This window comes from Schistocerca piceifrons, unplaced genomic scaffold, assembly GCF_021461385.2.
Source record: "Schistocerca piceifrons isolate TAMUIC-IGC-003096 unplaced genomic scaffold, iqSchPice1.1 HiC_scaffold_1520, whole genome shotgun sequence".
Lineage (NCBI taxonomy): Eukaryota > Metazoa > Arthropoda > Insecta > Orthoptera > Acrididae > Schistocerca > Schistocerca piceifrons.
Genome location: NW_025727370.1, coordinates 439,296 through 461,518, shown reverse-complemented (window position 1 = coordinate 461,518; position 22,223 = coordinate 439,296).

Sequence of the window (22,223 nt, the reverse complement as noted above, 5' to 3'; positions counted from 1 at the left end):
TATCCCTTGGACCTTCACATTGACGCAGATACATAGAAATTGCGTCGGGATTTAATACAAAAGGCACAATGCCGACTTAAGTACAAAAGGGTTAAATCTTCTCATTGTATGTGTTTTGTTTGAGCGTTTTCTGGGGGATCAGTATTATATTCCGATGCACTACTGCAGCTTTACTCTATCCCTTGGACCATCACCCTGACGATGGAACACAGAAATTGCGTCGGGATTTAATAGAAAAAGGACAACGCTGACTTAATTGCAAGAAGAGTAAATCTTCTCATTGTTGGTGGTTTGGTTTGTGCGTTTCCTGCGGGATCAGTACTAGATTCCGATGCACTACTGTAGCTTAACTCTATCCCATGGACCGTCGCCCTGACGACGAATCACAGAAACTGCGTCGGGATTTAGTACAAAAAGGGACAATGCGGACTTAAGTACAAGAAGAGTAAATCTTCCATTGTTTGTGGTTTGCTTTGTGCGTTTCCTGGGTGAATAGTACTAGATTCCGATGCACTACTGCAGCTTTACTCTATCCCTTGGACCTTCAGAATGACGATTAAACACAGAAATTGCGTCGGGATTTAAAACAAAACTTACAATTTCAACTTAAGTACAAGGAGAGTAAATCATCTCAATTCTTGTGTTTTGCTTAGAGCGTTCCCTGGCAGATCAGTATTAGATTCCGATGCACTACTGCAGCTTTACTCTATCCCTTGGACCTTCACATTGACGATGAAAGACAGAAATTGCGTCCGGATTTAATACTAAAGGCACAATGACGACTTAAGTAAAAGAAGGTTAAATCTTCTCATTGTTTGTGGTTTGTTTGAGCGTTTTCTGTTAGATCAGTAATAGATTCCGATGCACTACTTCAGCTTTACACTATCCCTTGGACCTTCACATTGACGATACAACAAAGCAAATGCCACGGGATTTATTACAAAAGGCACAATGCCGACTTAAGAACAAGAAGAGTAAATCTTCTCATTGTTTGTGGTTTGCTTTGAGCGTTTCCTGGAAGAACAGTATCAGATTCCGATGCACTACTGCAGCTTCACTCTAACACTTGGACCTTCACATTCGCGATGGAACATTGAAATTGCGTCGGGATTTAATACAAACAGCACAATGCCGACCTAAATACAAAAAGGTTAAATCTTCTCATTGTATATGGATTGTTTGAGCGTTTCCTGGGAGATCACTATTTGATTCCGATGCACTACTGCAGCTTCACTCCATCCCTTGGTCCTTCACCCTGACGGTGAAACACAGAAATTGCGTCGGCATTTAATACAAAAGGTACAATGCCGACCTAAGTACAAGAAGAGTAAATCTTCTCATTGTTTGTAGTTTGCTTTGAGCGTTTCCTTGGGGATCAGTACTAGATTCCGAAGCACTACTGCAGCTTTACTCTATCCCTCGGACCTTCACATTGACGATCAAACACAGAAAATACGTAAGGTTCTAATACAAAAGGCACAATGCCGACTTACGTACAAGAAGAGTAAATATTCTTTTTGTTTGTGGTTTGGTTTTAGCGTTTCCTGGGAGTTCAGTATTAGATTCCGATGCTCTTGTGCACCGTCACTCTATCGCTTGGACTTTCCCTTTGACGATGAAACACAGATTTTGCGTCGGGAATTAATACAAAATGCACAATGCCAAGTTAAGTACAAGAGGAGTTAATCTTCTCATTGTTAGTAGTTAGCTCTGAACGGTTCCTGGAAGATCAGTAGTAGATTCCGATGCACTACTGCAGCTTTACTCTATCCCTTGGACCTTCACATTGACGATGATACATAGAAATTACGTCGGGATTTAATACAGAAGGCACAATGCTGACTTAAGTACAAAAAGGTTAAATCTTCTCATTGTATGTGGTTTGTTTGAGCGTTTTCTGGGGGATCAGTATTATATTCCGATGCACTATTACAGCTTTACTCTATCCCTTGGACCTTCAGATTGACGATTAAACACAGAAATTGCGTCGGGATTTAAAACAAAATTTACAATGCCAACTTCAGTACAAGGAGAGTAAATCTTCTCATTGTTTGTGGTTTGTTTTGAGTATTTCCTGGGAGATCGGTATTAGGTTCCGATGCACTACTGCAGCTTTACTCTATCCCTTGGACCTTCACATTGACGATGAAACAAAGAAATTGCGTCCAGATTTAATACAAAAGGCACTATAACGACTTAAGTAAAAGAAGGTTAATTCTTCTCATTGTTTGTGGTTTGTCTGAGCGTTTCCTGTTAGATTAGTAATAGATTCCGATGCACTACGTCAGCTTTACACTATCCCTTGGATCTTCAAATTGACGACGAAACAAAGAAATTGAAACGGGATTTAATACAAAAGACACAATGCCGACTTAAGAACAAGAAGAGTAAATCTTCTCATTGTTTGTGGTTTGCTTTCAGCGTTTCCTGGAAGATCGGTATAAAATTCCGATTAACTACTGCAGCTTTACTCTACACCTTGGACCTTCAGATTGACGATGAAACACAGAGATTGCGTCGGGATTTGAAACAAAATTTACAATGTCAACTTAAGTACAAGAAGAGTAAATCTTCTCACTTTCTGCGGTTTGCCTTGAGCGTTTCCTGGGATATCAGTATTAGGTTCCGCTGCACTACTGCAGCTTTAGTCTATCCCTTGGACCTTCACATTGACGCTGGAACACAGAAATTGTGTCGGGCTCTAATATAAAAGGCACAATGCCGACTTAAGTACAAGAAAAGTAAATCCTCTCATTGTTTGTGGTTTGCTTTGAGCGTCTCCTTGGAGTTCAGTATTAGATTCCGATGGTCTAGTGCAGCTTTACTCCATCTCTTGAACCTTCACATTGACGATGAAACACTGAAACTGCGTCGGGATTTAATACAAAAGGCACAATGCCGACTTAAGTACATGAAGAGTAAACCTTCTCATTGTTTGTAATTTGCTTTGAGCGTTTCCCGTAAGATCAGTATTAGTTCCCGTTCCACTACTGCAGCTTTACTCTATCCCTTGGACCTTCACATTGACGATGAGACACAGAAATTGCGTCGGGAATTAATACAAAAGGCAGAATGCCAACTTGAGTACAAGCAGAGTAAATCTTCTCAATGTTTGTGGTTTACTTTGAGCGTTTCCTGGGAGATCACTATTAGATTCCGGTGCACTACTGCAGCTTTACTCTATCCCTTGGACCTTCACATTAACGATGAAACACAGAAATTGCGTCGGGATTTAATACTAATTTCACAATGCTGACTTAAGTACAAGAAGGTAAATCTACTCATTGTTTGTAGTTAGCTTTGAGCGTTTCCTGAGAGATCAGTATTAGATTGCGATGCACTACTGCAGCTTTACTTTATCCCTTGGACCTTCACATTGACGATGAAACACAGAAATTGCGTCGGGATTTAATACAAAAGGCACAATGCCGACTTAAGTACAAGAAGAGTAAATCTTCTCAGTGTTTGTGGTTTGCTTTGAGCGCTTCCTGGAAGATCAGTATTAGATTCCGATGAACTACTGCAGCTTTACCGTATCCCTTGGACCTTCACATTGCTGATGAAAATCAGAAATTGCTTCGGGTATTAATACAAAAGGCACGATGCCATTTTAAGTACAAGAAGAGTTAATCTTTTCACTGGATGATGTTTGCTTTGGGCGTTCCCTGGGAGATCAGTATTAGATTCCGATGCACTACTGCAGCTTTACTCTATCCCTTGAACCTTCACATTGTCGAAGAAACACTGAAATTGTGTCGGGATTTATTATAAAAGGCACAATGCGGACTGAAGTACATGATGAGTAAATCTTCTCAATGTTTGGGGTTTGCTTTGAGCGTTTCCTGGAAGATCAGTATTAGTTCCCGATGCACTACTCCAGCTTCACTCTATGCCTTGGACCTTCACATTGACGATGAAACATAGAATTTGCGTCCAGACTTAATACAAAAGGCACAATGCTGACGTAAGTACAAGAAGAGTAAATCTTCTCAATGGTTGTGGTTTCCTTTCAGAGCTTCCTGGGAGATCAGTATTAGATTCCGATGCACTACTGCTGGTTTACTCTATCCCTTGGACCTACACATTGACGACGAAACACGGAAATCGCCTCGGGATTTATTACAAAAGGCACAATGCACACTTAAATACAAGGAGAGTAACACTACTCATTGTTTTTGGTTTCCTTTGAGTGTTTTCTGGGCGATCAAAGTTAGATTCCGATGCACTACTGCTGCTTTACTCTAACACTTGGACCTTCACATTCACGATGGAACACAAAAATTGCGTCGGGATTTAATATAAAAAGGCACAATGCCGACTTCAGTACAAGAAGAGTAAAACTTCTCATTGTTTGTGGTTTGCTTTGAGCGTTTATCGGGAGATCAGTACTAGATTCCGATGCACTACTGCAGCATTATTCTATCGCTTGGACCTTCACATTGACGATGAAACACAGATATTTCGTCGGGAATTAATACATAAAGCACTATGCCGGCTCATGTACAAAAGGATTTAGTCTTCTCATTGTTAGTGGTTAGGTTTGAGCGGTTCCTGGAAGATCAGTATTAGATTCCGATGCACTACTGCAGCTTTACTCTATCCCTTTGACCTTCACATTGACGCAGATACATAGAAATTGCGTCGGCATTTAATACAAAAGGCACAATGCCGACTTAAGTACAAAAGGGTTACATCTTCTCATTGTATGTGGTCTGTTTGAGCGTTTTCTGGGGGATCAGTATTATATTCCGATGCACTACTGCATCTTTACTCTATCCCTTGGACCGTCACCCTGACGATGAAACACAGAAATTGCGTCGGGATTTAACACAAAAAGCACAATGCCGACTTAAGTACAAGATGAGTAAATCTTCTCATTGTTTGTGGTTTCCTTTGTGCGTTTCCTGGGGGATCAGTACTAGATTCCGAAGCACTACTGCAGCTTTATTCTATCGCTTGGACCTTAACATCGACGATGAAACACAGTTATTGCGTCGGGAATTAATACAAAACAGCACAATGCCGTCCTACGTACAAGAGGAGTTAATCTTCTCATTGTTAGTGGTTAGCTTTGAACGGTTCCTGGAAGATCAGTACTAGATTCCGATGCACTACTGCAGCTGTACTGTATCCCTTCTACCTTCACATTGACGATGATACATAGAAATTGTGCCGGGATTTAATACAGAAGGCAGAATGCTGACTTATGTACAAAAAGGTTAACTCATCTCATTGTATGTGGTTTGTTTGAGCGGTTTCTGGGGGATCAGTATTATATTCCAATGCACTACTGCAGCTTTTGTCTATCCCTTATACCTTCAGATTGACGATTAATTACAGAAATTGCGTCGGGATTTAAAACAAAATGTACAATGTCAACTTAAGTACAAGGAGAGTAAATCTTCTCATTGTTTGTGGTTTGTTTTGAGCGTTTTCTGGGAGATCAATATTAGTTTCTGTTGCACTACTGCAGCTTTAGTCTATCCCTTGGACCCTCAGATTGACGATTAAACATAGAAATTGCGTCGGGATTTAATACATAACGCACAATGCCTACTTAAGAACAAGAAGAGTGAATCTTCTCATTGTTTGTGGTTTGCTTTGAGCGTTTCCTGGAAGATCAGTATCAGATTCCGATGAAGTACTGCAGCTTTACTCTATCGCTTGGACCTTCAGATTGACGACTGAACACAGAAATTGCGTCGGGCTCTAATACAAAAGGCACAATGCCGACTTAAGTACAAGAAGAGTAAATCTTCTCATTGTTTGTGGTTTGTCTTGGGCGTTTCCTGGGAGATCAGTATTAGGTTCCGAAGCACTACTGGAGCTTTAGTCTATCCCTTGGACCTTCAGATTGACGATTAAACACAGAAATTGCGTCGGGATTTAAAACAAAATGTACAATGTCAACTTAAGTACAAGGAGAGTAAATCTTCTCATTGTTTGTGGTTTGTTTGAGCGTTTCCTATTGGATCAGTAATAGATCCCGATGCACTACTTCAGCTTTACACTATCCCTTGGACCTTCACTTTGACGATGAAATAAAGAATTAGCCACGGGATTTAATACAAATGGCACAATGCCGACTTAAGGACAAGAAGAGTAAATCTTCTCAGTGTTTGTGATTTGCTTTGGGCGTTTCCTGGAAGATCAGTATTAGATTCCATTGAACTACAGCAGCTTTACCCTATCCCTTGGACCTTCACATTGCTGATGAAAATCAGAAATTGCTTCGGGAATTAAAACAAAGGCACGATGCCATTTTAAGTACAAGAAGAGTTAATCTTTTCACTGGATGGGGTTTGCTTTGGGCGTTCCCTGGGAGATCAGTACTAGATTCCGATGCACTACTGCAGCTTTACTCTATCCCTTGAACCTTCACATTGACGAAGAAACACCGAAATTGCGTCGGGATTTAATATAAAAGGCACAATGCGCACTGAAGTAAATGATGAGTAAATCTTCTCAATGTTTGGGGTTTGCTTTGAGCGTTTCCTGGAAGATCAGTATTAGTTCCCGATGCACTACTCCAGCTTTACTCTATCCCTTGGACCTTCACATTGACGATGAAACACAGAATTTGCATCGGGATTTAATACAAAAGGCACAATGCCGACGTAAGTACAAGTAGAGTAAATCTTCTCATTGGTTGTGGTTTCATTTCAGAGTTTCCTGGGAGATCAATATTACATTCCGATGCCCTACTGCAGGTTTACTCTATCCCTTGGACGTACACATTGACGACGAAACACAGAAATTGCGTCGGGATTTATTACAAAAGGCACAATGCACACTTAATTACATGGAGAGTATCACTACTCATTGTTTTTGGTTTCCGTTGAGTGTTTCCTGGGCGATCAAAGTTAGATTCCGATGCACTACTGCTGCTTTCCTCTAACACTTTTACCTTCACATTCACGATGGTACACAAAAATTGCGTCGGGATTTAATACAAAAGGCACAATGCCAACTTCAGTACAAGAAGAGTAAAACTTCTCATTGTTTGTGGTTTGCTTTGAGAGTTTATCTGAAGATCAGTACTAGATTCCGATGCACTACTGCAGCTTTGTTCAATCGCTTGGACCTTCACATTGACGATGAAACACAGATATTTCGTCGGGAATTAATATAAAAAGCACAATGCTGGCCCATGTACAAGAGGATTTAATCTTCTCATTGTTAGTAGTTAGCTTTGAGCGGTTCCTGGAAGATCAGTATTAGATTCCGATGCACTACTGCAGCTTTACTCTATCCCTTGGACCTTCACATTGACGCAGATACATAGAAATTGCGTCGGGATTTAATACAAAATGCGCAATGTCGACTTAAGTACAAAAGGGTTACATCTTCTCATTGTATGTGGTTTGTTTGAGCGGTTTCTGGGGGATCAGTATAATATTCCGACGCACTACTGCAGCTTTACTCTATCCCTTGGACCGTCAGCCTGACGATGAAACACAGAAATTGCGTCGGGTTTTAATACAAAAAGCACAATGCCGACTTAAGTACAAGAAGAGTAAATCTTCTCATTGTTTGTGGTTTGTTTTGTGCGTTTCCTGGGGGATCAGTACTAGATTCCGATGCACTACTGCAGCTTTACTCTATCCCTTGGACTTTCACATTGACGATGAAACACAGAAAATGCGTCGGGATTCAATACAAAAGGCACTATGCCGACTTCAGTAGAAGATGAGTCAATCTACTCATTGTTTGTCGTTTGCTTTGAGCGTTTCCCGGGCGATCAGTATTAGATTCCGATGCACTACTGCACCTTAACTATATCCCTTAGACCTTCACATTGACGATGAAACACAGAAATTGCGTCGGGATTTAAAACAAAATTCACAATGTCAACTTAAGTACTAGAAGAGTAAATCTTCTCAATGTTTGCGGTTTGCTTTGAGCGTTTCCTGGTAGAGATTAGTATTAGATTCCGATGCACTAGTGCAGGTTTACTCTATCCCTTGGACCTACACATTGACGACGAAACACAGAAATTGCGTCGGGATTTATAACAAAAGGCGCAATGCACACTTAAATACAAGGAGAGTAATACTACTCATTGTTTGTGGTTTCCTTTGAGCGTTTCCTGGGAGTACAATGTTAGATTCCGAAGCACTACTGCTACTTCACTCTAACATTTGGACCTTCACATTCACGATGGAAAACAAAAATTGCGTCGGGAATTAATACAAAATGCACAATGCCGACTTAAGTACTAGATGAGTAAATCATCTCATTGTTTGTGGTTTGCTTTGAGCGTTTCCTGGGAGATCAGTATAAGATCCGATGCAACACTGCAGCGTTACTATATCCCTTGGACCTTCACATTGACGATGAAACACAGAAATTGCGTCGGGATTTAAAACGAAAGACACAATGCTGACCTACGTACAAGAAGGTTAATTCATCTCCTTGTTTGTGGTTTTCTATGAGCGTTTCCTGGGAGATAAGTATCAGATTCCGATGCACTACTGCAGCTTTATTCTATCGTTTGGACATTCAGATTGACGACGAAACACAGAAATTGCGTCGGGATTTAATACAAAAGGCACAATGCCGATGTAAGTAGAAGAAGAGTAAATATTCTCTTTGTTTGTGGTTTGTTTTGAGCGTTTCCTGGGAGATCAGTATTAGATTCCGATGCACTACTGCAGTTTTACTCTATCCCTTAGACCTTCACATTGACGATGAAACACAGAAATTGCAGCGGGATTTAAAACAAATTTTACAATGTCAACTTAAGTACAAGAAGAGTAAATCTTCTCAATGTTTGCGGTTGTCTCTTAGCGTTTCCTGGTAGAGATCAGTATTAGATGCCGATGCACTACTGCAGCTTTACTCTATCCCTTGGACCTTCACATTGACGAAGAAACACACAAATTTCGTCGGGATTTAATACAAAAGGCACAATGCCGCCTTAAGTGCGAGAAGAGTAGATCTTCTCATTTTTGTGGTTTGCTTTGAGCGTTTCCTCAGAGATCAGTATTAGATTCCGAAGCACTACTGCAGCTTTACTCTATCCCTAGGACCATCACATTGAAGATGAAGCACAGAAATAGCATCGGGATTTAATACAAAAGGCACAATGCCGACTTAAGTACACGAAGAGTTAATCTTCTAAATGTTTGTGGTTTGCTTTGAGCGTTTTCTGGTAGAGATCAGTATTGGATTCCGATGCACTACGGCAGATTTACTCTATCCCTTGGACCTTCACATTGACGATGAAACACACGAATTGCCACGGGATTTAATATAAAAGGCACAATGCCGACTTAATTACAAGGAGAGTAATTCTTCTCATTGTTTGTGGTTTGCTTTGGGCGTTTCCAGGGACATCAGTATTAGATTTCGATGCACTACTGCAGCTTTACTCTATCCCTTGGAACTTCTCATTGACGATGAACCACAGTAATTGCGTCTGGATTTAAAACAAAAGGCACAATGCCGACTTAAGTACAAGATGAGTAAATCTTCTCAATGTTTGTGCTTTGCTTTGAGCGTTTCCTCGGAGATCAGTATTAGATTCCGATGCACTACTGCTGCCTTAATCTATCGCTTGAATCTTCACATTGACGATGAAACACAGAAATTGCGTATGGATTTAATACGAAAGGCACTATGCCGACTTACGTCCTGGAAGGTTAACTCATCTCATTGTTTGTGGTTTGCTATGAGCGTTTCCCGGGAGATCAGTATTAGACTCCGAAGTACTACTGCAGCTTTATTCTATCCCTTGGACCTTCACACTGACGATGAAACACAGAAATTGCGCCGGGATTTATTACAAAAGGCACAATGCACACTTAAATACAAGAAGAGTAATCGTTCTCATTGTTTGTGGTTTGCTTTGAGCGTTTCCTCGGATATCAGTATAACATTTCGGGGCACTACTGCTGCTTTACTCTAACTCTTGGACTTTCACATTGTCGAAGAGATTCAGATATTGCGTCAGGATTTAATACAAAAGGGACAATGAAGACTTACGTACAAGAAGAGTAAATCTTCACATTGTTTGAGGTTTGCTTTGAGCGTTACCTGGGAGATCAGTATTAGATCCGATGCACTACTGCAGCTTTAATATATCCCTTGGACCTTCACACTGAGGATGAAACACAGAAATTGCGTCGGGATATAATACGAAAGGCACAATGCCGACCTACGAACAACAAGGTTAAATCATCTCATAGTTTGTGGCTTTGATATGAGCGTTTCCAGGGAGATCTGTATTAGATTCCGATTCACTACTGCAGCTTTTTTCTATCCCTTGGACCCCCACATTGACGATGAAACACAGTTAGTGCGTCAGGATTTAATACAAGAGGCACTATGCCGACATAAGTACAAAAAGGTTAAATCTTCTCATTGTATGTGTCTTGTTTGAGCGTTTCCTGGGGGATCAGTATTATACTCCGATGCACTACTGCAGCTTTACTCTATCCCTTGGACCGTCACCCTGACGATGAAACACAGAAATTGCGTCGGGATTTAATACAAAGGGCACAATGCCGACTTAAGTACAACAAGTGTAAATCTTCTCATTGTTTGTGGTTTCCTTTGTGCGCTTCCTGGGGATCAGTACTACATTCCGAAACACTACTGCAGTTTTAATCTATCCCATGGACCTTCACATTGACGATGAAACACAGATATTGCGTTGGTATTTAATACGAAAAGCACTATGCCGACTTAAGTGCGAGAAGAGTAGATCTTCTCATTTTTGTGGTTTGCTTTGAGCGTTTCCTCGGAGATCAGTATTAGATTCCGAAGCACTACTGCAGCTTTATTCTATCCCTAGGACCCTCACATTGACGATGAAACACAGAAATTGCGTCTGGATTTAATACAAAAGACACAATGCGGACTTAAGTACACGAAGAGTAAATCTTCTAAATGTTTGTGGTTTGCTTTGAGCGTATTAGATTCCGATTCACTGCTGCAGATTTACTCTATCCCTTGGACCTTCACATTGACGATGTAACACACGAATTGCCACGGGATTTAATATAAAAGACACAATGATGACTTAAGTACAAGAAGAGTAAATCTTCTCATTGTGTGTGGTTTGCTTTGAGCGTTTCCTCGGAGATCGGTATTAGATTCCAATCCACTACTGCTGCTTTACTCTATCGCTTGAACCTTCACATTGACGATGAAACACAGATATTGCATCTGGATGTAATACGAAAGGCACTATGCAGACTTACGTCCTAGAAGGTTAACTCATCTCATTGTTTGTGGTTTGCTATGAGCGTTTCCTGGGAGATCAGTGTTAGACTCCGATGCACTACTGCAGCTTTATTCTATCCCTTGCACCCTCAAATTGACGATGAAACACAGAAATTGCGTCGGGATTTAATACAAAAGGCAGAATGCAGACTTAAGTACAAGAAGAGTAAATCTTCTCATTGTTTGTGGTTAGCTTTGAGCGGTTCCAGGAAGATCAATATTAGATTCTTATGCACTACTGCAGCTTTACTCTATCCCTTGGACCTTCACATTGACGATGAAACACAGAAAAAGCGTCTGGATTTAATACAAAAGTTACAATGCCGACTTAAGTACAAGAAGAGTAAATCTTCAAATAGTTTGTGGTTTGATTAAGCGTTTCCTGGGAGATCTGAATTAGATTCCGATGCACCACTGCAGCTTTATTTACTCTATCCCTTGGAGCTTCACACTGACGATGAAACACAGAAATTGCGTCGGGATTTAATACAAAGGGCACAATCCCGACGTTAGTACAAGGAGGTTTAATCTACTCATTATATATGGTTAGTTTGAATGTTTCCTGGGAAATCAGTATTACATACCGATGCACTACTGCAGCTTTACTCTATCCCTTGGACCTTCGCATTGACGAAGAACCACAGAAATTGCTTCGGGATTTAATACAAAAGGCACAATACCGACTTAAGTACAAGAAGAGTAAATCTTCTCATTGTTGATGGTTTGCTTTGAGCGTTTCCTGGGTGATCAGTACTAGATTCCGATGCACTACTGCAGCTTTACCCTATCCCTTGGACTTTCAAATTGACGATGAAACACAGAAAATGCGTCGAGATTTAATACAAAGTGCACAATGCCGACTTAAGTACAAGAAGAGTAAATAATCTCATTGTTTAAGGTTTGCCATGAGCGTTTCCTGGGAGATCTGTATTAGATTCCGATGCACTACTGCAGCTTTACACTATCGCTTGGACCATCACATTGACGATGAAACTCAGAAATTAATTCGGGATTTAATACAAAAGGCACAATGCCGACTTATGTACAAGAAGACTAAATATTCTATTTGTTTGTGGTTTGCTTTGAGCGTTTCCTGGGGAATCAGTACTAGATTCCGATGCACTACTGCAGCTTTACTCTATCCCTTGGACCTTCACATTGACGATGAAAGATAGAAAATGCGTCGGGATTTAATAGAAAAGGCACAATGCCGTCTAAGTGCAAGAAGAGTAAATTTTCTCGTTGGTTGTGGTTTGATATGAGCGTTTCCTGGGAGATCAGTATTAGACTCCGATGCACTACTGCAGATTTACTCTATCCCTTGGACCTTCACATTGACGATGAAACACAGAAATTGCGTCGGGATTTATTACAAAAGGCACAATGCACACTTAAATACAAGGAGAGTAATCGTTCTTATTGTTTGTGGTTTGCTTTGAGCGTTTCCTGGGATATTAGTATAACATTTAGAGGCACTACTGCTGCTTTACTCTAACTCTTGGACTTTCACATTGTCGATGAGATACAGAAATTGCGTCGGGACTTAATACAAAAGGCACAATACCAGCTTGAATACAAGAAGAGTAAATCTTCACATTGTTTGTGGTTTGCTTTGAGCGTTACCTGGGAGAACAGTATTAGATCCCGATGCACTACTGCAGCTTTACTCTATCCCTTGGACCTTCACATTGACGATAAAACACAGAATATCAATCAGGATTTAATACCAATGGCACAATGCCGACTTACGTACAAGAAGACTAAATATACTCTATGTTTGTGGTTTGCTTTGAGCGTTTCCTGGAAGATCAGTATTAGATTCCGATGCACTACTGCAGCCTTACACTATCCCTTGGACATTCACATTGACGATGAAACACAGAAATTGCGTCGGGATTTAATACAAAAGGCACCATGAAGACTTATGTACAAGAAGAGTAAATCTTCGCATTGTTTGTGGTTTAATTTGAGCGCTTCCTGGGAGATCAGTATTAGATTCCGATGCACTACTGCAGCTTTACTCTATCCCTTGGATCTTGACATTGACGATAAAACACTTAAATTGCGTCTGGATTTAATACAAAAGTTACAATGCCGATTTAAGTACAAGAAGTTTAAATCTTCTCATTGTTTGTGGTTTGATTAAGCGTATCCTGGGAGATCAGATTTACATTCCGATGCACCACTGCAGCTTTACTCTACCCCTTGGACGTTCACATTGACGATGAAACACAGCAAATGCGTCGGGATTTAATACAAAGGGCACAATGCCGACTTAAGTACAAGAAGAGTAAATAATCTCTTTGTTTAAGGTTTGCCATGAACGTTTCCTGGGAGATCAGTATTAGATTCCGATGCACTACTGCAGCTTTACTCTATCCCTTCGACCTTCACTTTCACGAAGGAACACAGAAATTGCGTCGGGATTTAATACAAAATGCACAATGTCGACTTATGTACAAGAAGAGTAAATTTTCTCATTGTTTATGGTTTCCTTTGAGCGTTTCCTGGGAGATCAGTATTTGATTCCGATGCACTGCTGCAGCTTTACTAGATCCCTTGGACCTTCAGATTGACGATGAAACACAGAAATTGCGTCGGGATTTAATACAAAAGGCACAATGCCGACTTGAGTAGAAGAAGAGTAAATATTCTCTTTGTTTGTGGTTAGATTTAAGCGTTTTCTGGGAGATCAGTATTAGATTCCGATGCACTACTGCAGCTTTACTCTATCCCTTGGACCTTCAGATTGACGATGAAACACAGAAATTGCGTCGGGATTTAATAAGAAAGGCACAATGCCGACCTACGAACAACATGGTTAAATCATCTCATAGTTTGTGGTTTGGTATGAGCGTTTCCTGGGAGATCTGTATTAGATTCCGATGCACTACTGCAGCTTTTTTCTATCCCTTGGACATTCACATTGACGATGAAACACAGAAATTGCGTCAGGATTTATTACAAATGCACAATGCACACTTCAATACAAGAAGGGTAATCCTTCTCATTGTTTGTGGTTTGCTTTGAGCGTTTCCTGGGATATCAGTATTACGTTTCGAGGCACTACTGCAGCTTTACTCCATCCCTTGGACCTTCACATTCGCAATGGAACACAGCTATTGCGTCGGGATTTAATACAAAAGGCACAATGCCGACTTAAGTACAAGAAGTGTAAATCTCCTCATTGTTTGTGGTTTGCTTTAAGCCTTTCCTTGGAGATTAGTATTAGATTCTGATGCACTACTGCAGCCTTACTATATCGCTTGGACCTTCATATTGACGGTGAAACACAGATATTACGTCGGGATTTAATACAAAAGGCATAATGCCGACTTACGTAGAAGAAGGTTAAATCAACTCATTGTTTGTGGATTGCTATGAGCGTTTCCTGGTAGATCAGTATCAGACTCCGAAGCCCCACTGCAGCTTTATTCTGTCCCTTGGACCTTCACATTGACGATGTAACACAGAAATTGCGTCGGGAATTAATACAAAAGGCACAATGCCGACTTAAGTACAAGAAGAATATCTTCTCATTGTTTGTGGTTAGCTTTGAGGGTTTCCTGCTGGATCAGTACTAGATTCCGATGCGCTTCTGCAGCTTTACTCTATCCCTTGAACCTTCACATTGACGATGAAACACAGAAAATGCGTCGGGATTTAATACAAAAGCACAATGCTGACTTAAGTACAAGAAGAGTAAATTTTCTCTTTGTTTGTGGATTGCTATGAGCGTTTCCTGGGAGATCAGTATTAGATTCCGATGCATTACCGCAGCTTTTGTCTATATCATGGACCTTCACATTGACGATGAAACACAGAAATTGCGTCGGGATTTAATTCAAAAGGCACAATGAAGACTTATGTACAAGAAGAGTAAATCTTCGCATTGTTTGTGGTTTGATTTGAGCGATTCCTGTGAGATCAGTATTAGATTCCGATGCACTACTGCATCTTTTCTCTATCCCTTGGACCGTCACCCTGACGATGAAACACAGAAATTGCGTCGGGATTTAATACAAAAAGCACAATGCCGACTTAGGTACAAGATGAGTAAATCTTCTCATTGTTTGTGGTTTCCTTTGTGCGTTTCCTGGGGGATCAGTACTAGATTCCGAAGCACTACTGCAGGTTTATTCTATCGCTTGGACATTCACATTGACGATGAAACACAGATATTGCGTCGGGAATTAATACAAAACAGCAAAATGCCGACTTAAGTTCAAGAGGATTTATTCTTCTCATTGTTAGTGGTTAGCTTTGAACGGTTCCTAGAAGATCAGTATTAGATTCCGATGCACTACCGCAGGTGTACTGTATCGCTTGTACCTTCACATTGACGATGATACATAGAAATTGGGTCGGGATTTAATACAGAAGGCAGAATGCTGACTTATGTACAAATAGGTTAACTCATCTCATTGTATGTGGTTTGTTTGAGCGGTTTCTGGGGGATCAGTATCATATTCCGATGCACTACTGCATCTTTAGTCTATCCCTTGGACCTTCAGATTGACGATTAAACACAGAAATTGCGTCGGGATTTAAAACAAAATGTACAATGTAAACTGAAGTACAAGGAGAGTAAATCTTCTCATTGTTTGTGGTTTGTTATGAGCGTTTTCTGGGTGATCAATATTAGTTTCTGTTGCACTACTGCAGTTTTACTCTATCCCTTGGACCTTCACATTGACGATGAAACACAGAATTTGCGTCCAGATCTAATACAAAAGACACAACGACGACTTAAGTAAAAGAAGGTTAAATCTTCTCATTGTTTGTGGTTTGTTTGAGCGTTTCTTCTTAGATCAGTAATAGATTCCGATGCACTACTTCAGCTTTACACTATCACTTGGACCTTCACATTGACGATAAAACAAAGAAATTGCCACGGGATTTAATACATAAGGCACAATGCCGACTTAAGAACAAGAAGAGTAAATTTTCTCATTGTTTGTGGTTTGTTTTGAGCGTTTCCTGGAAGATCAGTATTAGATTCCGATGAAGTACTACAGCTTTACTCTATCCCTTGGATCTTCAGATTGACGATGAAACACAAATATTGCGTCGGGATTTAAAGCAAAATTTACAATGTCAACTGAAGTACAAGAAGAGTAAATCTTCTCACTGTTTGCGGTTTGCTTTGAGCGTTTCCTGGGAGATCAGTATTAGATTCCGATGCACTATTGCAGCTTTACTCTATCCCTTGGACTTTCACATCGACGTTAAGACACAGACATTTCGTCGGCATTTAATACAAGGAGCACAATGCTGACTTAAGTATAAGAAGAGTAAATCTTCTCATTGTTTGTAGTTTGTTCTGAGCATTTCCTGGGAGATCAGTATTAGGTTCCGATGCACTACTGCAGCTTTACTCTATCCCTTGGACCTTCACATTGACGATGAAACACAGAAATTGCGTACGGATTTAATACAAAAGGCACAACGACGACCTAAGGACAAGAAGAGTAAATCTTCTCATTGTTTGTGGTTTGCTTTGAGCGTTTCCTGGAAGATCAGTATTAGATTCCGATGAACTACTGCAGCTTTACTCTAACCCTTGGACCTTCAGATTGACGATGAAACACAGGTATTGCGTCGGGATTTAAAACAAAATTTACAATGTCAACTTAAGTACAAGCAGAGTAAATCTTCTCATTGTTTGTGGTTTGCTTTGAGCGTTTCGTTGGGGATCAGTACTAGATTCCGATGCACTACTGCAGCTTTACTCTATCCCTCGGACCTTCACACTGACGATAAAACACAGAAATTGCGTCGGGATTTAATACCAAAGGGACAATGCTGACTTAAGTACAAGAAGAGTAAATTTTCTCATTGGATGTGGTTTGCTTTGGGCGTTTCCTCGGAGATCAGTATTAGATTCCGATGCACTACTGCAGCTTTACTCTAACCCTTGGACCTTCACATTCACGATGGAACACAGAAATTGCGTCGGGATTTAATAAAAACAGAACAATGCCGACTTAAATACAAATCTTCTTCTCATTGAATATGGATTGTTTGAGCGTTTCCTGGGAGATCAGTATTAGATTCCGATGCACTACTGCAGCTTTACTCCATCCCTTGGTCCTTCACCCTGACGATGAAACACAGAAATTGCGTCGGGATATAATACAATTTTACAATGCCGACTTATGTACAAGAAGAGTAAATCTTCTCATTGTTTGTGGTTTGCTTTGAGCGTTTCCTTGGGGATCAGTACTAGATTCCGATGCACTACTGCAGCTTTACTCTATCCCTTGGACCTTCACATCGACAATGAATTACAGAATATGTGCAAGGATTTAATACGAAAGGCACAATGCCGACTTTAGTACAAGAAGAGTAAATCCTCTCATTGCTTGTGGTTTGCTTTAAGCCTTTCGTGGGAGACCAGTATTAGATTCCGATGCACTACTGCAGCATTACTCCATCTCTTGAACCTTCACATTGAAGATGAAACACTGTAATTGCAACGGGATTTAATACCAAAAGCACAATGCCGACTTAAGTACAAGAAGAGTAAATCATCTCATTGTTTGTGGTCTGCTTTGTGCGTTTCCTGGGGGATCAGTATTAGATTCCGATGCACTACTGCAGCTTTATTCTATCGTTTGGACCTTCACATTGACGACGAAACACAGATATTGCGTCGGGAATTAATTCAAAAGCACAATGCCGACTTAAGTACAAGAGGAGTTAATCTTCTTATTGTTAGTGGTTAGCTTTGAAGGGTTCCTGGAAGATCAGTATTTGATTCCGATGCACTACTGCAGTTTTACACTATCCCATGGACCTTCACATTGACGATGATACATAGAAATTGCATCAGGATTTAATACAAAATGCACAATGCTGACTTAAGTACAAGAAGATTAAATCTTCTCATTGTATGTGGTTTGTTTGAGCGTTTTCTGGGGGATCAGTATTATATTCCGATGCACTACTGCAGCTTTACTCCATCTCTTGAACCTTCACATTGACGATGAAACACTGAAATTGCGTCGGGATTTAATACAAAATGCACAATGCCGACTTAAGTACATGTAGAGTAAACCTTCTCATTGTTTGTGATTTGCTTTGAGCGTTTCCCATAAGATCAGTATTAGTTCCCGTTGCACTACTGCAGCTTTACCCTATACCTTGGACCTTCACATTGACGATGAAACACAGAAATTGCGTCGGGATTTAATACAAAAGGCACAATGCCAACTTGAGTATAAGTAGAGTAAATCTTTTCATTGTTTGTGGTTTACTTTGAGCGTTTCCTGGGAGATCAGCATTAGATTGCGATGCACTACTGCAGCTTTACTCTATCCCTTGGACTTTCACATGGACGATGAAACACAGAAATGGCGTCGAGATTTAATACAAAATTCACAATGCCGACTTTAGTACAAGAATGGTAAATCTTCTCATTGTTTGTAGTTAGCATTGAGCGTTTTGTGGGAGATCAGGATTAGATTGCGATGCACTACTGCAGCTTTACTCTATCCCTTGGACTTTCACATTGACGATGAAACAGAGAAAATGCGTCGGGATTCAATACAAAAGGCACTATGCCGACTTCAGTACAAGATGAGTTAATCTACTCATTGTTTGTTGTTTGCTTTGAGCGTTTCCCGGAAGATCAGTATTCGATTCCGATGCACTACTGCAGGTTTAATCTATCCCTTGGACCTACACATTGACGACGAAACACAGAAATTGCGTCGGGATTTATTACAAAAGGCGCAATGCTCACTTAAATACAAGGAGAGTAATACTACTCATTGTTTGTGGTTTCCTTTGAGCGTTTCCTGGGAGATCAATGTTAGATTCCGATGCACTACTGCTGCTTCACTCTAACTCTTGGACCTTCACATTCACGATGGAACACAAAAATTGCGTCGGGAATTAATACAAAATGCACAATGCCGACTTAAGTACAAGAAGAGTAAATCCTCTCATTGTTTGTGGTTTGCTTTGAGCGTTTCCTGGGAGATCAGTATAAGATCCGATGCAACACTGCAGCGTTACTATATCCCTTGGACCTTCACATTGACGATGAAACACAGAAATTGCGTCGGGATTTGAAACGAAAGACACAATGCCGACCTACGTACAAGAAGGTTAATTCATCTCCTTGTTTGTGGTTTGATATGAGCGTTTCCTGGAAGATAAGTATTAGATTCCGATGCACTACTTAACTTTATTCTATCGCTTGGACCTTCACATTGACGATGAAACACACACATTGCGTCGGGATTTAATACAAGAGGCACAATGCCGATGTAAGTACAAGAAGAGTAAATATTCTCTTTGTTTGTGGTATGCTTTGAGCGTTTCCTTGGAGGTCACAATTAGACTCCGATGCAATACTGTGGCTGTACTCTATCGCTTGGACCTCCATAATGACGACGAAACACAGAAATGGCGTCGGACTTTATACAAAAGGCACTATGCCGACTTAAGTACAAGATGAGCTAATGTACTCATTGTTTATGGTTTGCTTTGAGCGTTTCCTTGGAGCTCAGTATTAGATTCCGATGCACTACTGCAGATTTACTCTATCCCTTAGACATTCACATTGACGATGAAACATAGAAATTGCGGCGGGATTTAAAACAAATTTTACAATGTCTACTTAAGTACAAGAAGAGTAAATCTTCTCAATGTTTGCGGTTGTCTTTGAGCGTTTCCTGGTAGAGATCAGTATTAGACTCCGATGCACTACTGCAGCTTTACTCTATCCCTTGGACCTTCACATGACGAAGAAACGCACAAATTTCGTCGGGATTTAATACAAAAAGCACAATGCCGACTTAAGTGCGAGAAGAGTAGATCTATTCATTTTTGTGGTTTGCTTTGAGTGTTTCCTCGGAGATCAGTATAAGATTCCGAAGAACTACTGCAGCTTTACTCTATCCCTAGGACCTTCACATTAACGATGAAACACAGAAATTGCGTCGGGATTTAATACAAAAGGCACAATGCCGACTTAAGTACACGAAGAGTAAATCTTCTAAATGTTTGTGGTTTGCTTTGAGCGTTTTCTGGTAGAGATCAGTATTGGATTCCAATGCACTACTGCAGATTTACTCTATCCCTTGCACCTTCACATTGATGATGAAACACACGAATTGCCACGGGGTTTAATATAAAAGGCACAATGCCGACTTAAGTACAAGAAGAGGAATTCTTCTCATTGTTTGTGGTTTTCTTTGAGCGTTTCCTCAGAGATCAGTATTAGATTCCGAAGCGCTACTGCAGCTTTACTCTACCCCTTGGACTTTCACATTGTCGATGAATTACAGAAATTGCGTCGGGATTTATTACAAAAGGCACAACGCACACTTAAATACAAGAAGAGTAATCGTTCTCATTGTTTGTGGTTTGCTTTGAGCGTTTCCTCGGATATCAGTATTACATTTCGAGGCACGACTGCAGCTTTACTCTAACCCATGGACCTACACATTGACGATGAAACACAGAAATGGCGTCGGGATTTATTACAAAAGGCACAATGCACACTTAAATACAAGAAGAGTAATCCTCCTCATTGTTTGTGGTTTGCTTTGAGTGTTTCCTGTTAGATCAATGTTAGATTACGATGCACTACTGCTGCTTTACTCTAACTCTTGGACTTTCACATTGTCGATGAGATACAGAAATTGCGTTGGGATTTAATACAAAAGCCACAATGAGGACTTACGTACAAGAAGAGTAAATCTTCACACTGTTTGTGGTTTGCTTTGAGCGTTACCTGGGAGATCAGTATTACATTCGATGCACTACTGCAGCTTTAATATATCCCTTGGACCTTCACATTGAGGATGATACACAGAAATTGCGTCGGGATTTAATACGAAAGGCAATATGCCGACCTACGAACAACAAGGTTAAATCATCTCATAGTTTGTGGTTTTGATATGAGCGTTTCCTGGGAGATCTGTATTAGATTCCGATGCACTACTGCAGCTTTTTTCTATCCCTTGGACCCTCACATTGACGATGAAACACAGTTATTGCGTCAGGATTTAATACAAGAGGCACAATGCCGACTTATGTACAAAAAGGTTAAATCTTCTCATTGTATGTGGTTTGTTTGAGCGTTTCTTGGGGGATCAGTATTATACTCCGATGCACTACTGCAGCTTTACTCTATCCCTTGGACCGTCACCCTGACGATGAAACACAGAAATTGAGTCGGGATTTAATACAAAGGGCACAATGACGACTTAAGTACAAGAAGAGTAAATCTTCTCATTGTTTGTGGTTTGCTTTGTGCGTTTCCTCAGTGATCAGTATTAGATTCCAATCCACTACTGCTGCTTTAATCTATCGCTTGAACCTTGACATTGACGATGAAACACAGAAATTGCATCTGGATGTAATACGAAAGGCACTATGCCGACTTAAGTCCTAGAACTTTAACTCATCTCATTGTTTGTGGTTTGCTATGAGCGTTTCCTGGGAGATCAGTATTAGACTCCGATGCACTACTGCAGCTTTATTCTATCCCTTGCACACTCAAATTGACGACGAAACACAGAAATTGCGTCGGGGTTTAATGCAAAAGGCACACTGCAGACTTATGTACAAGAAGAGTAAATCTTCTCATTGCTTGTGGATAGCTTTGAGCGGTTCCAGGAAGATCAGTATTAGATTCCGATGCACTACTGCAGCTTTACTCTATCCCTTGGAACTTCACATCGACGATGAAACAAAGAAATTGCGTCGGGATTTAATACAAAAGGCACAATGCCGACAAAGGTACAAGAAGAGTAAATCTTCTCATTGTTTGTGGTTTGCTTTGAGCGTTTCCAGGGACATCAGTATGAGATTTCGATGCACTACTGCAGCTTTACTCTATCCCTTGGAACTTCACATTGACGATGGACCACAGAAATTTCGTCTGGATTTAAAACAAAAGGCACAATGCCGACTTAAGTAGAAGAAGAGTACATCTTCTCTATGTTTGTGGTTTGCTTTGAGCGTTTCCTCGGAGA